General features: G+C 35.1%; 1 long non-coding RNA gene across 1 annotated transcript; it reads right to left on the bottom strand.

The window, feature by feature from the left end:
• Nucleotides 1-5,221: 5,221 nt before the first annotated feature.
• On the bottom strand, nucleotides 5,222-18,511 carry LOC135779830 (uncharacterized). Its single transcript, XR_010544874.1, has 3 exons — nucleotides 18,374-18,511; nucleotides 15,477-15,523; nucleotides 5,222-6,067 (listed from the first exon to the last, which is right to left on the bottom strand). It is a non-coding gene; the product is annotated as an uncharacterized lncRNA (long non-coding RNA).
• Nucleotides 18,512-23,432: the final 4,921 nt, after the last annotated feature.

Below are 23,432 nucleotides of genomic sequence, written 5' to 3'. Positions count from 1 at the left end.
ATACTGCATGTGTGTTATGTGCAGGCAACATTGTTTCAAATGTTTTCACAACATGCTGCTCCTCATATAGACCTATATAAGTTTATAGTGTCTCAATGTATTAATTAATGCATTGTGCCTAAACATTTATTACATAATTCTGTGAGTAAAAAAATTAATATACAGTACAGTTTAAAATGGTGCATTAAATCCATTGGGCACAGCCTGTTTTCCAAGCTAGTTGAAGTAGTAACCTCCAGTACCTTTAGTTGAGCCATGATTTTTAATGACCAAGTGGTCTGTTTAATTTTTACTCTGTCTTCTTAGACAAAGCTGGTAAATTTTGACCAACTATTGACCTATTAGCCAACAGACAATGTATTTAATGAATGGTAAAAACATAAAAACAAATAAAATACTTCATAAACCTGCCACAATATGAATGTGACAACCTGCCTCAACCCAGTGTAATTGTTATAGCCCTGTCTGACAGCTAGGTCATACTAATGTCTCATCTTTAATTTCATTACATTTAAAGCAAAAGCAGGTTTACGTCAGTAATGGATTGAGTTAATATTGAGTTAATATTCAAATAGTGCTTTTATTATTAAAAAGTGACAGCAATTCACCTGAAATCTTCCTCTATAAATCTTCATTTCATCTGTGTCTGGGATAATTCAAGGTCAAAGTATTCAAGTGCATTCATTTTTAGGGGACAACACATGCACATACTCTTTGCAATGTTTATATGTTTTGCAAAAGGGCTTCCTTAGTCATTCAAAGTCATAAAGTACTACATGTCTATAACTGTTTGATCACAGTCTTGGCATTGGGGCCACACTCCTGTTCCTGCTGAACTGAGCCAGTATTTTACTACAACTGATGTCAGCTCAGAAGGCACTGGAGCTCAGGTCCTAAAATCTGATGCTGATGCTTGTCGTGCAGAAGTTACACACCTTTATTAACCTGCAAAGATACTTGTCTTCTTTGAAGGAGTTATTTAGACAATGAATGAAAGCTTGATCTCACAGGAGTTTGTACGTATTTCACAAGTTGTCTAATTCGTATGAATTTGTAAGGAGCAAATCATACAAAAACATACGAATGTGGTTACAAATTGCCATGAGATTGTGTTAAACATGCAGACACACATGAGAGCAATGTTTTAAACAGACAGTATTGTTAATCATATGTGTTTAATTATAACAGTTGAGCATCTATCATCTTTAATTTAAAGGAACAGTATGTAGGATTGTGGCCAAAACTGGTATTGCAATCACAAAACTTGTGGCACAAACTGGTACTGCAATTACACAACTGGTGGCCAATACACAACATGACAACATAAACATCAGTTGAGGGCTGCAACTCCATTTTTTAAATGACAAGATCCTGTCCAGACCACTGTTGTAAGTGATCTAAGTATTTGAAATGAAAATGATTTCTTAATATCTAGTGACATATCAGGGCCATTTTATGATTAATTGATATACATTTCTTACATACTGTTCCTTTAAATGTAAATGTAGACTCTAATTGTTAACCTTTCGCATAATAGAATTTACTGGTAGGACTTTACTGACACTTTTGTAAGGAAAATTAACGTCTCATGTTATCAGTACAAGATCTGCATGTTATCTTTATTTTTGTCACACTAAAAATGATGCATATTAAAAAATTATATGAATCTCCACTATTCAGCACTTCCATGAATTATATAAATAAATAAAAAATAAATGAATAAAACAATTGGTGTCCTGTTACTTCTTTAAAGCCAGAAAGTAAAACCCATATTAAGTACAAAATCAGTGAATGAAAATAGTACACCTAACTGTACTTAAATAAATAACGTATATTAATGTCCAATGTTATAGATATATCGCATTGTATGATTTGTTTAATATTGTGATTCCCAGAAAGTAGCATTAAGAAAAAAATGTGCTTTAAACTGTATTGATATACAAACAACAGGGTGGCAAAAATCACATGTACTGTAAAGAAAAACAGCCTCATACATTATTTAGTTTCACCTCCTCAGGCCAACATATATTCTTTAAAGGTTAATCACATTCTTTAAAGTCCCTGTAAAGTCAGTCTTGAAAAATGTTTCTAAACACATCATAAATGTTTTGCTTGTATCACCACAAAGACTGTAAACTATGCTGAATTGAGTTGGATAGCTTTTTTACCATTTCTGAGTTCAGGATTTTTTAGGCAAGCCTGAAACGGTGGCTTGATGGCAACCCAATCGCGGGGATCCATTCAGTTTGTAGCAATATTTAAAAGTTGAGAGAGTTGGCAGCTTTCCCACGAGTGGGCATAGTTTCAGCGGACAGGGCCCCACGGTTTGAGAGAAGAGAATCCTGCCTATTTTTCTAATATTTTAATAACTTATTTTATGTACTTGCCATTTTTTTCCAGTATGCAAATTTGTGGTTAATAACACATTTTTCGGTGGCGTGACAAATTCAGAACTAGGGTTGCAAAATTCTGCTCATTTTTAAGGCTGGAAACTTTCCATGGGAATTAACGGGAATATATGGGAATTAACGGGAATAAACTGGGAATTTGCATATTTTGTTTAAAACAACAAGATTTAATGCAATTTCAGTTGAATTTCTACCCTGCATGTTCTTCAGTCACATTCACACACAGCTTCTGAAGGGCCATTGTGACCACACTCCCCGCATGTACTTGTATTCTTCAATTAAATGCTGAACTCTCTTGAATCCTGCACACAAAATAATGTCAAAATGTCCATCTCTGCATGTAGTGGGTCGGGTGTATAGGTTGACTGGAACAATCCTTCCTAAAATACATTAAACTTTCGTTTACAAAGACACTGCATTTTAACAGTTTAACTAGCAAATACCTAAATCAAGTTTATACAGTAGCTAGCTATAGCCAGTAAATCAGATATCTAAATGTAACTTACACTCTGAGGCTATTTTGGGGATTTCCGCCTGGATTTGGCCTACCCAATTTCAAAAGCTTCTCATACCCACATGCAGAGGTGCACATACAAAAGTTTGGTATCATTTTACAGGAAACCCTTTGAAATTACATAAAACACTGTTTAAAGTGCTCAACATGGTTGTATGTGTTGTCAGTCCTCTAATAAACACAAAAATAAATAGGCGCTTTTTGATGTTTTTTTTCTAAAGTCTGTATTTAAAAGTGTATAACTCTGGCCCTGAGTGGTAACGAAACCTGCAGACAGTTTTGTTTGATTCCAGCAATTGTCAGCTTACAGAGGAAAAAGGAATTTTTTCTCTATTATAATAAATGCAAAAGTTATTTTACTCCAACTGATGGGAGGAATAATACGCTTTTTGTATACAATTTCTGCCTAAAAACATTTGAAGTGCTCCCATAACCACATACAGTGGAATAAATGCAATTTCTTTATATCATTTTAAAGAAAACCCTTTGAAGTTACATAAAAAGCTGCTGTTGGTGACAAATTTTCTTATTTATGTTGTTTTTCATATGATGAAACACCAAATTTTCTTTTTTATGTTGTAAATACTGTCTTTGATAGTGTATAACTCTGGTTCTGGGTGCTCTAGCAGACTGCAGACAGTTCTGGTTGTTAGCAGCAGCAGACAGTAAACACCCCAAAAAAGAATGAACTCTTTAGCATGTCGCATTCAAAAGATATTCTTATTTTACTGAAGGGTGCGAAAATACATTTTTCATATAAATATAAATTTTTTGTTTTTCACATATAATAAATAGCAAGGGATTAATTATGCACACAACCAAAGAAAATGCTGTGAATGGACTCATTGTTTAGAGTAGGACCTAAAATAAAAGATGATGTATCATTTGTGGCTATCTGTGCTATCTGAGGCAGTCCACACTCAAGTTTCACATATGTTTACAAAAGACCATTTTTTACCTTATTATTCATTCAACGATTGTTGGATATGTGTTAATAATAGAGCAAAAATAACGCTACGATGTAGCCTTATTCCTGAGAATGAGAGCTTTCATTTGATATAAGACTTGCCCATGTTTGTCCTACTTGAAAAATATGAAACATGTGAATATTAAATCATATAATAAATTGTCGGGGGGGTGATAGTGTAAATTAAGTGTAAATAACTTTCTTACAGTAAAACATATGTCAAAGTGATGCATATCTGCAGAAAGTGAAGAGTCTAAGCTTTCAAACAGTATCTCATATGTGGTACTGGGTCCATGACAGACCATTAAAAATTAAAGGAATATTTTATATTAAGTCAAAATAAGATAATTCTGGACCCGGTTCAGGGTCCACAGAGTCAAACAATCAGATATCTAAATGTAAGCAAGCACTATTATAGTAACTATAATAATGTTTATTATGTTTTTGTGTTACTCAATGAAATAATCAATTAAAGTTCTTTTTACAATTAAATCAGTCAAAACATCATTTTAAAATTTTGTATTACCTTGCACGCATGTCTGCTTATGACCAAACAAAATATTTGTATTATAAATTTCCCTAAATTTCCCAATAATACCCGTTAACTTTCACGTTTGGAATATTTCCAAAATTCCCCAGATTAAGTTTCCATGGAAAGTTTACAAAAAATTACCGGAAACTTTCTGCCCCTTTGCACATGAAATATCTGACTTTACAGGGACTTAAAATACTGTTTTGTGTGAAATCCCATCCAGTATATTTCTGTAAAGCCTGGATTTTACAGTCATTTTAACATAAAAAAGTGCATACAAATTTTCTTTCCAGATGAAGAACTTAGCCACTGTGAACAAGAAAACAGACCATACACGTTCACCAATCAGCTAAGCTCTGCACCCGCTCAGAAAGACAGTGCTGTTGTTTTTTCTTCAAATATAATTTCGCCGTTACCGTCATGTTGGATGCTCTTTTATCAAATTTTTTCTATTTTACTCCATTTTCTCAAAGTCCTGGGACTGGCAGTAAGGCGGTGGCAATGTGGTAATCCCTGGCAATGTGATTTTTCATTAAAGTCACAAATCAACATGCCAGGAACCCACACAGCCACAACAAGAAGTCGGTTACCCCCGCCACCCCAACTCCTGCCTCCTGTATGCTTGGCTTAACTTGAGGTATTTCCCCCCTTATTATCCAGCACATACAGATAAGAAACTTGCGGGAATTTTTCTCTCTTAAAAAGGAAGGGAAGATACGAGTCTCTAAAATTAACAGTTGCCATTACGTATTTCCTGTAATAACAGTAAATACAGTGCATTAGCTGAAGATGTTCTCTTCAACCATAGTATTTAATACATGCCAAAGTGCTGCATACACTTTAGAATAAAGGTGCTTCACAATGCCATAGAGGAACAATTTGTGGCTGGTTGTTTAAACAGAAGTGTTCTTTATGAAACCATCCAGCAAAAAAATGGTTTGTCTACAAAGATACAAGATGGTACAAAAGTTGTCACTGGGGCAGTACCTTTTCAAAAAGTACACTTTGTACTTACAGCAAAAGGTGCATTTTGGTCTTTTTAAAACATACCGTCCCAGTGACAACTTTTATACCTTTTTTCTGAGAGTTTACTGTATGACATCAGGTATGACATCACCTTTATTTTTAAGAGTATTTTCACAGATTACTCTCTAGTACTTATATAACATGAAAGTATCTTAAAAAAAAAATGCTTTTGTGGAAGTGGTGTAGCAGCATGTGCATTTGGTTTGAATCTTAGCCGCATAGCTGATTAGGTAACACAGTTTAACTCCTACTCCCTCATTTAGTCTTAAAACTTACCACCCAAGTGGAGCACACATGGTTAAGCAATTTTAGGAAATCAAATTGTGCGGTTTGTAAAGTGCCTTTGAAAAAAGAACAATTTAGTCCTCTGTCTGACATTTCTACTTATAAATGAAATAGTTTGCATTTAAAGACGTGTTTATGAAATGCCACATGAAATTAAAAGGGGTGAAGTAGACTGTGTTAAAATAATGTAGGATATAAGATGGTGTGATGTAGAATCCAAAAGCTTCGCATACTCCAATGAATGTAATTCTCTGGTCATAATGCTTCTTGCTCTTCAGAAATATCCCACGATCCTTGCTGGGAGGATGTTTGTGGAGTAAATCACAGGAATGAATCTAAAAAGAAAGTAAATGCTGGTTAGAGTTATGCGTCCAAAATATGAAAATAAATAAATAAATAAAATCATTATTTTGATAGTTTGAAGTTATATTAATGGTGAAATTTGGGACTTTTAGAAGGATTCCTTGATAGAAATGCAATAGAATGCAAAAAATGCAAGGGGCAACCTTTCCGATCTCTCTAATAAAACCAATACGGCAGTGACTTAAACTGCAATTCATCGACTGGCCGCTTGAGGCTGGCTCCAAAAGGGAGTCAATTCCCATGTTAAAAAGACCAACTTTACAGTAGAAAATAATATGGTACAAAAAGTGTTTTTGGTCTGTATTGCTAATTTTGCCCTTCATGACAACTGTGAGGGGGGTGAATTTTTTTGTAACTCATCCTCATGTTGTTCTAAACCTGTATGAATTCCTTTTAAACACACAGCAGTAAGTGACCATAGACTTCCATAGTAGGAAAAAAATATTTTGGGCGAATTGTGATAAATGATGAAGAAAATATTTTGATAAATGATGGTAAGCACACAGTTGACATACCCATTAAATTCCATCATATTTTTTTATTCCTACTATGGAAGTCAATGGTCCCTTAGGGGTTGTGTACACCAAAACTTTTACGCCCGCGGCCGGCGCATGTTTTCAATTGTTTCCAATGGAAGCTCTGCGTTTTTCAAATAAGCCAGCAGCTAGCGTGTTTTTCCACGCTGAAAACCGGCGCTCGGCGGTTTTTCCGTGCTCGGCGCTGAGCGTCGAGAGTTGAAAGAGATTCAACTTTGGGAGAAAAGCTCCGCTCGTCAATGTCAGTTCTCACACGGCCGCCCAATCACAGTGGAGGAGGGGCGGGACATTACCACAGCAACCAACCGGCTCGCAGCTGAAGTATCACAGCTACCAAAGTCACGGAAACTACATCCATATTTTTTTACAGTCTATGGTCCCGACGCTGGCATGTTTGACAGCTACCGTATCTTCTCATTGCTTTTTCGAAACTGAGGTTGGTGCAATCCGCAATCCCACCACTAAATGCCGATTAAAACCCATACTGTACATTTAACATCTTGTCAACTACCAGTTATTAGTAGACTATTTGCTTATTTCAACATGACATCAAAACAACTTTTTTTATTTTATTTTATGAAATATTACAGTGTTTGTTATAAACAATTTATCCAGGTGGGTCATTTTAATAAACTTTAATCAAAATCGGAGTATGTACTTTCACCCTTTTGTGGCGATCCTTCAGTTTTAGCAGGCGGTATTTTCCGTTAACTCCGCCCCTCCAACTGTCAGTCTGCTGTCCATTTCTGAATAAAAACACCTCCTTTCGTATATACAATCAATTCACGGTAGAAACACAACTCACACCCGCTATATTTTTTATGTAATATTTTGTTTCACTTGGAAATAGGTCAAGGTAAAGAAGTCGGTTTATTAAAATAATTTATTTTTAAGAGTGTAAAGTTAGCCTTCCAAATAAAGTGTAAAATTAAATCCTTGTAGAAAAAAAATATATAAATAATTGCGACATCTAGAAAGTAAGTGAAATAAATATAAATACAAAAACGTAAAAATGAATTATTTGTTTTTATGCAAAAGCACACAATTGACAGTACCTATTGACTTCTATAGTAGTATTTGTTTTTCCTGCTATGCAAGTCAGTGGGTACTGTCAACTTTGTGCTTTCCAAATATCTTGTTATTTATCTATTCTTTTGTGTTCAACAGAATAAAGAAACTTGACCATAGAACTGTACATATCCGATAATAAATAAATACATACATAAAACCACACATATCGAAGGATATACAAAAACGACTTAGATATCATATAAAAAAGAATAATTGCAACATCCAGAAAGTAAAGCAACATATTTTGACTTCTGTATCTTAACTGCCAGCCCCTTGTTTTGGCTTTCTTGATATAAACTGTTGAAGTAGTAGTATGCATGCCAATGTTTTGAGTGCTGTCCTGAGGGTCTTTTGAGGACGTGACCTCTGGGTTTTGATAAGAATCTGTAATTCTGTAATAATGTCATTATTGTGTCTGGAGTGGGCCCTGATTACAGAGACTAATCAAACGTTGCTTCCGTGCCTCTTTGTGAACCTTAATGTGGGTGTGGAGGGGTGCGGGTGCAGAAATGACCACATGTCTATAAAATAGGGGAATATTACATTACGTGGTACAAGCATGCAGCTGCATCCGGCTCTCCAGTGTCCTTAATATTGTTTTAGGTTCTTGAATAGAAGTCATATTGTAACATTGTTAGACTTTCTTCATTATTGTATTTGTTAATATTAGTTAATGCATTAGCTAACATCAATGGATCAATACTTTTACAGCATTTATTCATATTTTTTCATGTTAGTTCAGTATTTTTGGTTCCCAAAACGTTTTCCTAACGTCAGTTTTTTTTTTGGTTCTAAAAACGTTCCCCTAACGTTCGTTTTTGGTTTCCATAACATTATTTTTTAAGGTTTGTTTTTGGTTAGCCAGGAAAGTTTTCTTTACGGAAATAGGACGTTATTTTTAGGTTAGTTTAACGTTTCCCTAACGTTATAATAATGTTTATAGTAACGTTAGAGAATGTTCTGGTTGCACATTTTTGGTTGCAAAAATAAAACCTAAAAATAACGTTCCCAGAACGTTCCCAAAAATAACGTTAGGGGAACATTCTGTGTTTGCTGGGAATACATTGATAACTCTCTGGTAAATGCGCATTGCCCGTTACCCGAAGTTTTTATAGTTTATAGGCGTTGTTTCCCAGACAGGGATTAGCTGAAGCCAGGACTGGTTCTTAGTTTAATTAAGAAATATAACTAGTTTGAACAAACATGCCTTGTGTGCATTTTGAGGCACATTTAATCCCTATAATATGGTTATAAGTGCACACACTTCTTCAAGATTCAACAGCATTTTTGAGGGAACATTTCATCATTTAGCAGATGCTTTTGTCCAAAGCGACTTACAAATGAGGTAAACAATAGAAGCAATTATTGCAACACAAGAACAGCAATACATAAGTGCACTGGAAATAGTCTCATCAAGTCTAACACAGTATACATAGCCATGGGTTACTAATAAATTGATAGCATACCTCTGCTTAGGTATCTATCATATCTGTAGCACAAATGATACCGAACAAGGTTCTGTTTTAAATCGCTAACAAAATGAGGATTATCGAAAGTGATGCATGCACACTGCTAATATGCTTGCATTTGGAAATGCGCACAATGTTTCTAGTCCCAGCTGAGTTGTAACTTTAAAGCATTGCTTAAAACAGATGGAAGGAAATGTGATGCATGCAGACAATTGCCTTATTGTGACATCAATTATAAGCAATTTCATTGATTTTGAGTTGTGGGTCAACAAAGATTTATAATTTTTTATCAAAGCTGTTTTTTACACTTTTGGAAATGGTGCTTGTGCATGCGAAACTGGCTGCCACACTATTAGGGTGTTGAGGATGAGAGTAGTTTAAGTGTGTTGTTATATGTGACCCAGCCTGTGAAAACCCAACTCATTGTTGGTTAATGTTAGCTAATGCATTTACTAATGTTAACATGTGTGGCCCCACTTGTGTAAGCTGCATCCCTTTGTGCTAACCCCCCAAAGGTTCTTCACAGCCATAGAAGAACCTTTTTTTGGTTCCACAAAGAACCACTTAGTCAAAGATTATTTAAAGAACCAATTCCTTTATACATTTTTATAATCTGAAGAACCTTTTTTCACCTTTAAGAACCTTTGGTGAAACAGAAAGATGCTTCAGATGGTGCTTTAAAGAATGAGTGTAAAGAACATTCTGTGAAAAAAAATCTTTAATGTTGACTGAGTAAGGTTAACGGGGTGGTTTCCCAGACAGGGATTAGCTTAAGCCAGGACTAGGCCTTGGTTTAATTAGGAAATATAACTAGTTTTAACAAACATGCCTTACTAAAAACATTACTGGTGTACATTTTGATGCAAAACAAAGGGCACTGATGTATTTTAAGATATGTCAGTGCAAGTTATTTTCAGTTTGGACAGCTCTTACATTTATTTTAGTCTAGGACTAGTCTAATCCCTGTCCGGGAAACTGCAAACCGGGAAATGGAACATTGATGCACCAAATCTTATAATTAGATAGAATTTCACAGACAGAGTCATATAGTAGTATTTTAAGAGTGGTTGCAAAGGTATTGGGTTGCCGAGTATACCATCTGCATGTCAAAGCGCCAAGCGGTAAGTCAAATAGCAAAAGAAAGGGATTGTGACCCAATGTATGACTGGCTGGTCCACATACTGTATCCCTTGATCTCCACACTGATCTTTTGTTTCACTGTTTTGTTTCTGGCCACCCACCTCTTATTCTCACTCATTCCCTCTCTGAAGGACTGTCCTGGGAATGCTAATGAATGAGGAACCAAGCAAACTGATTGGAGATGATCCGGGAAATTACAACGTCTGCCTCACCGTACACCCCTTAACAGCATAACCGCACATCCCGCTGATCCAACAACACTGTACCAACCCCCAATGAGGAATATTCACCCTCAACATATAACAGCCAAGACCCCTCGATCAACCCTGGGCTGACCTTATCATGTGATAGAGCTGAGTTTAGTCAACTTGGCCCCTCTTTCAAAGCCAAAAAACAACATAGCCTTTCTGGCTATGAGTCAAGATTGCTAGTTTAAATTAGAGAGCTGCCTTTCACACTTGACATTTAGTGCCATTTATTACACGGCTCTCTGGAATGCTTGATTCTGATTGGTCAGTTGAGACATTTGCAGGTTCGTTCTTTTCGAATAATAACCGCTCCAAAATAATAACGCATAGCCGGTACTACTTTACGAGTAAGATCGCTCCGCGCCAATAAAGATCAATAAAGATTACTGTCTGTTTGGCGCCATCTTGTGACAAACACTCGACAACCACGACAAGACACAGAGAGCTTACTGAGACTGAACTTGACAAAATAGAGCATGACAGCTACGAAGCCAACACACAAAAAAATACAGAATGGGCATTAAAACTTCTCAAAGACTGGCTAAAAGAGAAAAAATGGAGACAGACAAGTATGAAGCAGAGGATCTTAATAAGGTATTACGATCATTTTATGCATCTGTGCAAAGTTTCGCGGAAGGATAAAAATGTTAATTTAAAACAAATATGCCAATAAAATGTTTCAAATTCATATTCATGTCCAGGTTTTTTTCTTATGTGACAAGTAGCCGTGTAATAAGCGGGATAATGTAGAGTCAGCCGGTAGTTATCGGGAAATAAGCCCCTTCAGTGTGATACAAGACCCTCCGCTTCGCGTCGGGTCCTGATCACACTGTCGGGGCTTATTTCCCGATAACTACCGGCTGCCTCTACATTATCCCTTACATATCATATGCCAGTTGGTTAGCCTTTATTTTACCTCGCATGCAGCGCAACACCCCTGTGAGTTTGAATAATTTTCTGTTCCCAAAAAGGTAGTCAAAAGAAGTCATTATTGTTTCTGAAGTATTGTGGGTTGCTACCCATGCCAAGGTTATGTCTTAAAGGTCCCATATTTTCAAATCTGATTCATAACAATAATTTCACATTCAAATGCACACAGCCTGCTTGAAGTACAGCTGTGATTTTTTACAAGCAGTTGTGACTTCTGTAAAAACGTGACGTCAGGAATACTCAGTCACCACCCCGAGCCCTGTCACTGTATTTTTCACACAACTTACTTATCTATAGCGCTGTGTTCACTGTCCTAAAAACGGGCTGATGTCTTCCTTGTTTTATGAAGTCCCTCCTTCAGAAATATGTAATGAGTTCTGATTGTGTAGCTTATGATTTAGTGTGTTATGATTCGACAGCAGCTTAGCTTAGCCGGAGCTGTTTGAGCTTAGCTGGCGACTGATGTATTCCTGTGGGCGGAGTTTAGTCAAACAGTCTTGCTTTGACATCATTCAACCAGGAAGTAGAGGGCTGTAAACCGGCCATCCGCTGTAGGCTTTGAAAGGGGACTTAAAGAAAATATTTCGCTTGACATTGAACTTTGAGCTTTATAATTTTGCATGTATTATTTATGCTCTAACAGCAACATTACACACCAACTAAAGTTTGAAAAATGGGATCAGGAAAAAGATCTCATAATATGAGATCCCATAATCCTTTAAGGGATTGCTCCATTCGTATAAGAAAATTTCCCGATAATATACTCACCCCATGCCATCCAAGATGTATATGTCTTTCTTTCTTCACTTGAAAATAAATTATTTTGTTTTAGGAAATCATTCCAGGATTTTTCTCCATATAGTGGACTTTACCCTACTGAAAAATCCAGCTAAGACTAGCATAAGCTGGTAGCTGTTTTTAGCTGGTTTAAACTTTAAGGATGCAGTAGCTGGTTTCAGCTGGTCATCCCAGCAATACCAGCTAAAACCAAGCTAGGAAACCAGCTAAAACCAGCTCACCAGCTTATGCTGGATTTTTGCAGTAGGGTAGTTGCCTAAAAGTTTGAAGCTCCAATTGCAGTTTCAGTGCAGCTCTAATTGATCCCAACCTTGGCATTAGGATTTTATCTAGCAAAACAACATGTCATTTTTGCAAAAAAAATTTAAATATGTACTTTATAATCACAACATCCCGTCTTGCACTAGCCCTGTGATGCTCATCTGTGACCTTACGCATAGGTGTCATTTACACTGGGGACGCTGGGGACATGTCCCCACCACTTTTTGAAATGGCTGATTTTGTCCCCACCACTTTTTGAAAGCATTTGGTTAAAATGTTCTGAAAAATCAACCAATACATGTGCGTCTTACACTGCAAAAACGACTTTCTTACTTAGTATTTTTGTCTTGTTTTCAGTAGAAATATCAAAAAATTCTTAAATCAAGAATTGACCCAAGAAAATGTCTAGTTTTTAGACAACAAATATACAATTTAAGTGAATTTGTGATTAAAACAAGCAAAAATATCTGCCAATGGGATGAGAAAAAAAATCTAAAAATAAGATTTCTTTTTTCTTAAACACTTAATTTAAGCAATTTTTTTTACCCCATTGGCAGATATTTTTGCTTGTTTTAAGCACAAAATCACTTAAATTGTATATTTTTTGTCTAAAAACTAGACTTATTTTCTAACGTCATTTTGCTCATCAAGAAAATACATCTTGATTTAAGAATATTTAAATATTTCTACTGAAAACAAGACAAAAAATACTAAGTAAGAAAGTCAGATTTTGTTTTCAGTAAAAATATCTAAAAATTCTTAAATTAAGATGCTTTTTCTTGATGAGCAAAAATCTGATCTTTAGACCCAAAATATCAAATTTAAGTGATTTTCTGGATAAAACAAGCAAGAAAATCTGCCAAAGGGGTAAGCAATTTTTTCTTGAATTTAGTGTTTAAGAAAAATGTTCAAGATTATTGCTTACCCCATTGGCAGATTTTTTTAGCTTGTTTTATGCACAAAATCACATTTGGTATTTTTGGTCTAAAAACTAGACTTATTTTCTTAGGTCATTTTGCTCATCAAGAAAAAGCAACTTAATTTTTTTTAAAGGAATTTTTAGATATTTTTACTGAAAACAAGAAAAAAATATTAAGAAATGTTTTTCTTGAAAATGATTTTTTGCAGTGTACGACTGGATTTGTGGTCCAGGGTCACATATGTTGCGTTGTGTGCTTATAGTGTGTTTTCTTTTACATATGAATTTCATTGTAATCATTGACTTAACGTGCTGCTGTTTTCTACAGTATGGTTCTTTGGCACTGTTTGGTTGAGCTGGTGTTGTAGGGACTGTTACATGTGCAGTCGACATTGTTGAGGGTTTTATGCTGAGTATTTTTGTGTTGTTGACCGGCCTACACTATGCCCATCTTTGATGCGCCGTTATTCAATATTTTTCCCGTCCTGCTGTAATGTTTTTTCTTCCAATCTTTTGTCCCCACCACTTTTCAACACAAACTGACGCCTCTGACCTTACGTATTCACGCATGACATATGAGAAAGACATTAATTACTATCATTCCACACACAACTACTTCTAAACAGTCCTCCTTCTCCACACTTTTATACACTGGAGCAGTATTTTTCCATACATCATGCTTGAACTTTCGATATGATTACGTAATATGTAAAATTGCAGAGGCGCATCACATGACTAGTGCAAGACCAAGACGAGACGTTGTGGTTAAAAAGTACATTTATATGTTGTACAATTGTTTTGTTACACTCTCAGAAAAAAGATACAAAAGTCAATGGGACGGTACTTTTTAAAGAGGTCCTAATTTGTACCATTTGTGCACAGATATGTACTTTTGAGGAAACAGTATGTGTAAGATACCAATGTGTACCTTTTAAGGTACCAATATGCACCTTTTTTTCTGAGAGTGTAGATAAGACCCTTCCCAGACGACTCTGGGCCGGATCTGCACCGAATCCGCACATGAGCTGCTGAGGTTCGTCTGGATTATGCTTTGGTTGGGATCGTTTACAGTCCTTTGAATCTGAATTGAAACTGCAATTTAGACCTTCAAACCGTTGGGGTCCATTGAAGTCCACTATATGAGGAAAAATCCTGGAATGTTTTCCTCAACAAAGAATTTTTTTTATTTCTTTTTGACTGAAGAAAAAAGACATAAACATCTTGGATGACAAAGGGTGAGTAAATTATAAATACATTTTCTTTTGAAAGTACACTGTAAAAAATAAAGGTACAGAACTGTCCTTGGGGCAGTACCCTTTACAAAAGGTCCTAATATGTACCATTTAGGTACAAATATGTATCTTTGAACTGCCAATATGTACCTTTGAAGTACTAATATGCACTTTTTGGGTACAAAGGTGTACCTTTTTAAAAGGGTACTGTCCCAGTGACAACTGTTGTACCTCTATTTCTGAGTGTAGAGTAATCCTTTAATAATGTTTACATATGGTTAAATAAAAGTGACACATATGAAGACAACTAGGTTTCTGTCTGCACTAAGATTGCAACCAAACATTATGTAACATAAACAATCATTTTCATAAATAGGTGCTTCCATGCTATAAATGAATATGCTTTTTATGTATTGTGCAAATGTCATAACAAATAACACGTGAATTGTTGGCAGTAGATACAGACATGATTATACATGATAAACAAGTCAGACAATTGTATAGACACAGTAAAAGTATTAGAAGTCTTAGAATAAAAAATTAATATTGCAAACTTTAACTTTTAAACAGATCTGAGCACAGTTTGAGACACTGTTTAAGATCTCTGCAGAAACTCAAGAAGAGTACAAAGAAAAGTAGGAGATTTTAACAAAATTTTAAATTTAATCTCATTGATTCTAATATAAACAATTTAAACAATGGCACACAAGCTTTAATCATATTAGAATATGAATCAGCCGAGTCATTCATTTTAAGAAATTAAAAAGTCATTCTTACCTGTACATTTGCTCTTTAGTTTCTCCAAGATCAAACCAAGTGTGCTCCTTAAAGACAAATGGGATAAGAGGATCAGAGAATGGAGACTCCCTGCTGTTTTCTTTCACTGCCTCAGTGAGTCTTCATCATCATCTCTTCATACTGCTCATTATAGCTTCACCCACTCAGGTTTCAAAGAGACGGTCTAGCATCTAGCAGTGAATGACTCTGTGTATGTGTGCTGGAGGAAACTGGCGGTAATCCTTTAAAAAAGTTCTCCGCTCTGGGCTTTACTGTAATCAAATGCGGTTGCTGGATGAGGACCTCATAAAGGGGAACATGAGCTTTACTCATCGCCACTTTTCCTGCCAGTCCCACCCAATTGTGAGCTGAATGCCAGGCATTGCTGCTTCTCGTTGCCCTGATCTCTTGCCCAGGTCTTTCTCTCTCTCTTTTCCTTTCTGAAAGTTATTAGTAGTGTTTTAGCTTTACCATTGCTCATATAGGGCAAAGCCCTGTACTTTGCTGCATGACTTATCCTGCAACTTCTGTGCTGTAGACATGAATGAAAACCCAAATCATGTGGCTGGGCAGTTAAGTTTCTATTAAGTTTACGCATGGTCGAAGATAAAACAGGCAAAAAGTTGATCGCATTCATGGAAGGACCTGACCAGAAAGCCAGTGTCAGTAAACAACCTGGCAACCTCTCGAAAAACTTTAGCAACCGCAAAACAATGCCCAGGGAACTACCTATAACTTTAGCATTTCCATTGACACAAGTTATTTGTGTTTCATAAAAAAAAACTTTAAAATCTAGTTTTTGTTGTCTTTACGTGACAGAACATTACCTCAACACATGAGCCTATAGCCTAATCATGCATGTAATATGTAATCTGAACACTTTTGCCTTCGCCCACTTCTTTTGTCTACCTTTAATGTAGTTATTGTGTGGTTCTTAATCCTGTGCACAAAGTGTAATAAGACCTTTGGACACACAGTAACAGCATATCCTGTTCACAGCCTATTTGGAGAATAGACCAATAGCAGATTCATTACCGCCTTTCCAGTGCACATTTCATTATCTGAATATGGTGCAGTAGATCACAATAAACACAGTGTATAAGGTTTTCAAAATATCATGCAAAAATCTGTATGATTTTCTAGTCGCTATATGGCTCACCTCCTGCTTTCAAGGTAAGTCTATACGTTCCTTAGACAAATATCTGGTGGCTTTGAAATAGGGCAAACTGTAGGGGCCCTTCTTAAACGAGTTTGGCCACCCCCATCAAAAATAAAGTTACAAAATTTAAGCTTTTTCTGTGGCTGGGGTGGTACAAATTAAAATGTTGTACCTTTTGGGGTGCAATAGTATACCGTAATGACCCAGTGTGTACCTTAAGAAACTAATTTTGTACCAGTTACATTTTAGGGGTTCAAAACAGTTTTACATTTTTACATTTAGTCATTTTTGTCCAAAACGTTTTACAAATGATGTAAACAATAGAAGCGATAAGAGCACTAGAAATAGCCAAGGGGTTTTTTTTTTTACATAAAAGATTAAAATGGAAAAATAGAAAAAGATATTAACCTCTGTGGTAAGTAATTGTTGGCGGAAGAGATGGGTTTTAGGCGTATCTTACAGAATCAGCAGGTCTGTTGTGTACCTTTAAAGGTATTAGCTTCTTTTATGTATATTAACATTTTAAACAATGATAAAACATATCAACAAGTAAAATTAAATAAAATCAACAAGTAAACCTAAAAAGTTTTGAGTAGACTATATAAAAAAGTAGACCTCCAGATTTTATCCGACTGATCTCACGGAGGGTTGTGTCTTTTCGTGTCCCTCATTCAAATTTCTATAAATAGTTTTTCATTTCCATTGCACGGCTTTCTTTTTCATTTCATTGTTTTCTCATTGTTTTTTCCTATTTTCTTACTATTGTCGCTTGGGGTTGGGTATAGAATCACTTTCGGTTACATTTTTAAACATCCTAACCCAAACCCCAACAGGCGAGAATAGTTTTAAAAGCAGAAGAAAAACATGTAGAAACCATTACATAAAAGTATATCCAAACCCGAAATCTATCCCCAACCCCAAGCAAAATGATTTAAAAATAGGAGGAAAAAATGAGAAAACAATACATAAAATGACATAAAAAGTTGTGCCACAGACACGAAAAACTATTTATAGAAATTTGTGTGAGTGACTTGAAAAAGACATTCGTGCTGAAGTCATGGAAAAACTGCATTTTTGTGCCATGGACACAAATAAATTAATAATTTTTTTGTGACTATAACACGACTTTCTGTGAGATCATGTTGGTTGTATCCATTGTGGTAGCCCTTTCTCACAAAAAGGTTGGAGACCCCTGTGGAATACATCCTTAAAGAACAGTAATGTACCCAAAAAGGTACAACATTGTATTATGTTATGTATACCTGTAAAGGAACAAAACGATACCTTAGGGTACCACCCCAGCAACAGAAAGGGGACCCCTTGGACCCCAGTTTGAACACCCGTGCTTTATAGAACCATTAAGCAAAAAATGGTTCTTCAATGGCACATTGAAGCAATTTTTTAAAAAAGTGTATAACTAAAAGAAACAGATACCTGCACAGGTTTAAAGTTAAGCATCTTGAAAATCCCAAAACCTTACAAATAAGCAATGGTTTATAATTAAAGTCTTAAAAATTAAGGTGCTTCACGATGCAATAGAAGAACCATTTTTGGCTAAAGGTTCCATAAAGAACCTGAAACTTCCGAAGAACCTTTCAGTTTCCAAAAAAGCTTATTGATATTGTAAAAAGGTATGAAATAAACGTTTTAGCATTCTAATGGTTGGTCTACAGCATCGCTTTTAAGCACTTTATTTTTAAGAGTGTGGTGTGGTAGTGACACAAAAGATAAAACTTACCATTCCCAGAAAATCGCATTAAACATTAGAAGCCTGCTAGAAATTTATGATGGATAGCAAAAATCTCGTCCTTGTGACTCAATTAAACCAGAGTAAAGAGAGTGAGGCGCCTGACGCCTCCAAGTCGTTCTTCTAAATTGGTCTTTATGAGTTTGCATTGTGCTGTTTATGCCTTAATCTTACCACACAACAATTCAATGAGCGGTTTGTTGCAATGTCCTAATAGCCACAATGCATCTCATTCACCACCCGCTCTCTGTGTGGGAAGTTTTGGGCACTCTCTCTCTTTCTTTCATTCTTTCTTTCTTTCTAAGTGTCATGAGCGAGTACCGGGCGAATAGTTCTTTTCATTCTTTATACTGCATCAAACATTCTTTGATAGTGAAGTTACATTTGTGTGCAGGATGTTTATTGAACTCGCATTGGATTTAATCATCATTGTTTAGAGAGTTGACATGATGGGTAAACTTCAACACTGGATCCAATGTCTATGGATCCTGATAGTTATTATTTTACAAAATAAAGTCGGAATGCTTGTATTTATTTGCCAGAAATCTTGTCCTAATAAGCAGATATCCGTGTCAGCAAATCCTAATGCAATTTTTTTAATAGCAATATTTTATCAAACATAAACACAAAGGATGTTGATGGATCTTTACCACTTCTTTCAATACAATGTAAGTACATACACTCTAAAAAATGCTGGGTTATTGTGTCACTGAGTGTTGGGTCAAAAACGGATGAACCCCGCTGTTGGGTAAAATTAACCCAGAAAATGTTTATATTTGTTTATAAACAACCCAGCTTTTGAGTTTAAACAACACAGCATAGGTTAAATTACAACCCAACGATGGGGCTCATCCCTTTTTGACCCAACGCTGGGTTGAAAATAATGCAGCATTTTTTAGAATGTACACTAACACCATAATAATTCAGTAAGTGATGTATGATATTGAAGTCAAGGCTTCTCAAGCCATACAATGGTTTAAGCACAACAATTTAATATGTATATATATACATATATATATATACATACATATATATATATATATATATATATATATATATATATATATATACATACATATATATATATATATATATATATATATATATATACATACATATATATATATATATATATATATATATACATACATATATATATATATATATATATATATATATATATATATATATATATATATACATACATATATATATATATATATATATATACATACATATATATATATATATATATATATATATATATATATATATATATATACATATATATATATATATATATATATATATATATATATATATATATATATATATACTGTATATACTGTATATAATATATTCATATTTTTGTAAATCATTTTTTCAAGCAATTGTGCAATATCATTGATTCTCACATTTCATGATCAAACATTGTGATGCCCTTTCATCTAAAGTTGCCTTTGAATATGCATGATTTGTTTTACTTTAATTGTGTATTACTTTATCCTCACAAACTCTCTCTGTAGTTGTATGGAAAATAGAGCTATGAGGATAATATTCTCCCATCATGTTGCACAGAAAAAATATAGGGAAAAATATATATGACAAAAAGCAGGCAAAAGCACGCACATGAATCTCAACTAGGTGCTCTACCAAAAAAACGAGCGGAAAAATATTTAAATGAAAGGCGGTAAGGCCAAAGCTCCAAAAGTACCAACAAGTTTATTATAAGTTAGTAGTGACATTTCAAGCATGCATGCTCTTCATCAGACTATCAGTCTGATGACGAGCCTGCATGCTGGAAACATCACTAGTGCTAAAAATATATAAGAGTAATGACAGATTTTTCATTTTGGTGGACTGTTCCTTTAAATTGATGACTTCAAATGTCTGGTATTCCCATCCTGCCACTGAAACAGACAGAGGGCAGACCTGTGGGCGTCTTCCAGAAAGAGTTGCACCCAATGCCAGACCATGTAAGGGTAGCAAATGTGCCCTCAAAAATAAATAGCAAAGATCATTGGGAGATGGTGGGAGAAAGGATTTTAGAAGGAAAGAACGAAAAAGAGAAATCTTCCTGACCTGGCACAGGTTCTTTATTGCAGCATGGATGCAGTTCATATGTGCTTCACACTATAATGTTGTAGGATCAGACAGAGTGTTTCTGTCTGTCTACATGTGCTCTCTCTGTTTTTAATAAAATTTCCTCATATCATTGCTTATTCTTTGTAGCCCACGTGGGCTGCCCTTGCCAATGAAGTTAGTCTGACCTTCCTTGCAAATTTAACAGTTGGCACATTGAAATAACAAAGTCCAGATGTCCGATTAACGGGAACCAATGCCACCCACCCATCAAGCATGGAAAATTTGTGGAAGAAATTAGACTTTGATAACAGTGCTGAAGGGATTGTTTTTTATATCATTTTCAGAAATGAGAGGGAATTAACAATACAGGAGTGGTTTCTGGAAGTTCAAAATTCATAGTTTTTACTCTAGTGAACAGTTTTGTCTACTGAACATTTTCACCATCATTGTCTAGAAAAACAGGTATGAGGAAGCAATGACCTTAGCAGGGCATGTTAATGCTGGGGTAAGTTGTCACATAGGAAACGTGTTATTAAACAGCATATTTCTAAAGTGTTTTAGCTCAATAAGCAGAAAATACCAAATTTAAACATTCCAATACAAAATCCCTTCCAAAGAAAACTCATATTTGTGGTTTTCTAGTCTTACAGTGTATTTAAAGCCATATACAACTCCTCTGATGGACAGCAGTTATATAATCATTATCTCACATCTTACTCATTGTTATCCTGTAAGTCTTTGACAGATGGGACCTGTTTCCTGTCTCTGTGGTCTGCATTGCTTGTCTGTCTTTTGTGTAAGTAAAGCTTTTAGTAAGAAACACTTAATTTCTGCTGGTCTAAGCACTATCTCACCTTTTCAACACCCTAACAAGATTCTTATACATGAGCTATTCCATATGTCCCACCCAGAGACAGAATGAGGGAAACTTGGTTCGGTCATGGTTTGCTGAACTGTATTATCTCATTCTTGCGATGTCTCACTCACTCACTGGCTGTGAATAGATGACATTCCCTCCTGTCATTTAGTCACATGTGAACTGTGGGTGCATGAACAAACTGGAAACTTATGTGGACATCTAGTGTTAAAAATTGGAATTGCCTCAACACTTACAAAATATGTGCAATAAGTCTTCATTTTATTGTTTACTAAATATTAAAAAACAAACAGGTTAATGTGTTTGATGAACAGCATCTACATTATAAACTTGTATCCATGTATCCTTTTTTGAAAATGGCAATCATGAGAAATGTGATATTAAACCACTGAATCCCTGAAGTAACAGAACTTTGTTATTAATGGTGACTGCTATAAACATTCCTTTCTTTGTAAATAGTACATAGCTGCAATAGTTCATGGTCACTTGCTGGGTTATCTTTGTGGATGTTACTCTGTTATTGTGAGATAAGTAAAGTGTAGTAACACTGTTGGTGTTTATAAAGCTGTCAACTAATAAGACACAATGGAATCTGAACTTACTGCACAGGAATTCAATCAGAAAAGATTTCTGAAATATAAGAAGAACAAGAAGAAATTTGAGGAACAAGTGATATTCAGAAAATAGGTATAAGTACTAGTACTCAGACAATGCTCTTTAATGCAGTGGTTTTCAAACTGGGCGCCGTGGTCCCCAGGGGGGATATGACATTGTATAAAATACATAAATTTATCATAGATTTTGTGTAATTAAACCTCAGAAAAATGAGGCTACTAACCAACAGCACTACATTGTATAATTTAATAAGTTTGGTTTAATTACAATTTTTAATTTTAGAATGTTTTATGTCATAGATTTTTGGGGTAGGCACAAAGTGATGCACCAAGGGGGGGCACACCCCAAAAAAGTTTGAGAACCACTGCTTTACTGTAATGGATTTCATCTAAAGTTGTACCTATAGCTTTGTGTGTGGAATAGACAAACATTTACTGAAACCTCCTCTGAAGAAATCTGAAGAAGTTTGGGTTTTACGTTAACACTCCTGTACATGTAGCAGTGGCAGGTGTAAGTAAAAATGCAGAAGTGTTTATTTCGCGCAAGAGAGCAGCTGAGAGATTGTAAAATTAAAAAGTGCATTCAGTACTGTTGATTTACTTAAAGACTTGGGATACATCTTAAACAGCATAGCGGCTAGATATAATGTTCAACTGTGAATAGGTGACATTGACGTTCTTTATTCAAATATTTTAGGTGCATTCCAAATTTCTATGCATTTTGCATTTGTGTGTTTGAAATAGGAACAAATTGGTGTGTTTAAAACATTTATTTAGAAATTACTATACTGTATGTATTTTGAAGAACAAATTAAACATAAGCCACATACAGTATGTTTAGGAATGGTTACACTTGTTAACTTATTACAGTTACTGTTGTAACAGACAGTATAGACAATAAACATGTAATTACATGCAGCTCCACCAAAATAAAAGAATAAATTCAAGCCAATAATACAGGTAAGACTGGAAATGTGGGACAGGTCAGGATTTTTTTAATGTGCTGTGCTAGCCCCTCCCATACTTTCATTTTAAATTGATAAAAATCAAGCAGATCTTTTAATTCAAACACTTAAAAACAGGAAAAAAACAAATTAAATAATCTTTAATTCAATTTAATAAACATTAGTTACAGGATAACCTAATGCTGCAAGGGACAATATATTAATGATTGTTTTGATGATAAAAAAATAAACAGTCTGTGCGACCAAACCAAACTACCTATACAGTAGTACTCTAGGTAAAGAATATAGAAACCATCACAGAAATTCTATTGGAGTTAATGGTTTTAATAGGAATTTTATTGGTTGTAATGGAAACTATAATGGTCTCTGTGGGTTATTGGTGGGGGCATTAAATCCTAATGGAATATGTCCCAAAATTCCTTTTTGTTGTGGTTTGAAAGGTAAACACTTATTATTCCTATGGTATTTTAATGGAAACCATTTCTATTGTTTTTTCAGCAGAGTAGTTT

The sequence above is a fragment of the Paramisgurnus dabryanus genome, chromosome 10, assembly GCF_030506205.2.
Source record: "Paramisgurnus dabryanus chromosome 10, PD_genome_1.1, whole genome shotgun sequence".
Taxonomy (NCBI): domain Eukaryota; kingdom Metazoa; phylum Chordata; class Actinopteri; order Cypriniformes; family Cobitidae; genus Paramisgurnus; species Paramisgurnus dabryanus.
Note: the sequence above shows the minus strand (reverse complement) of the source record. Positions and strands in the feature narration are given on the sequence as shown.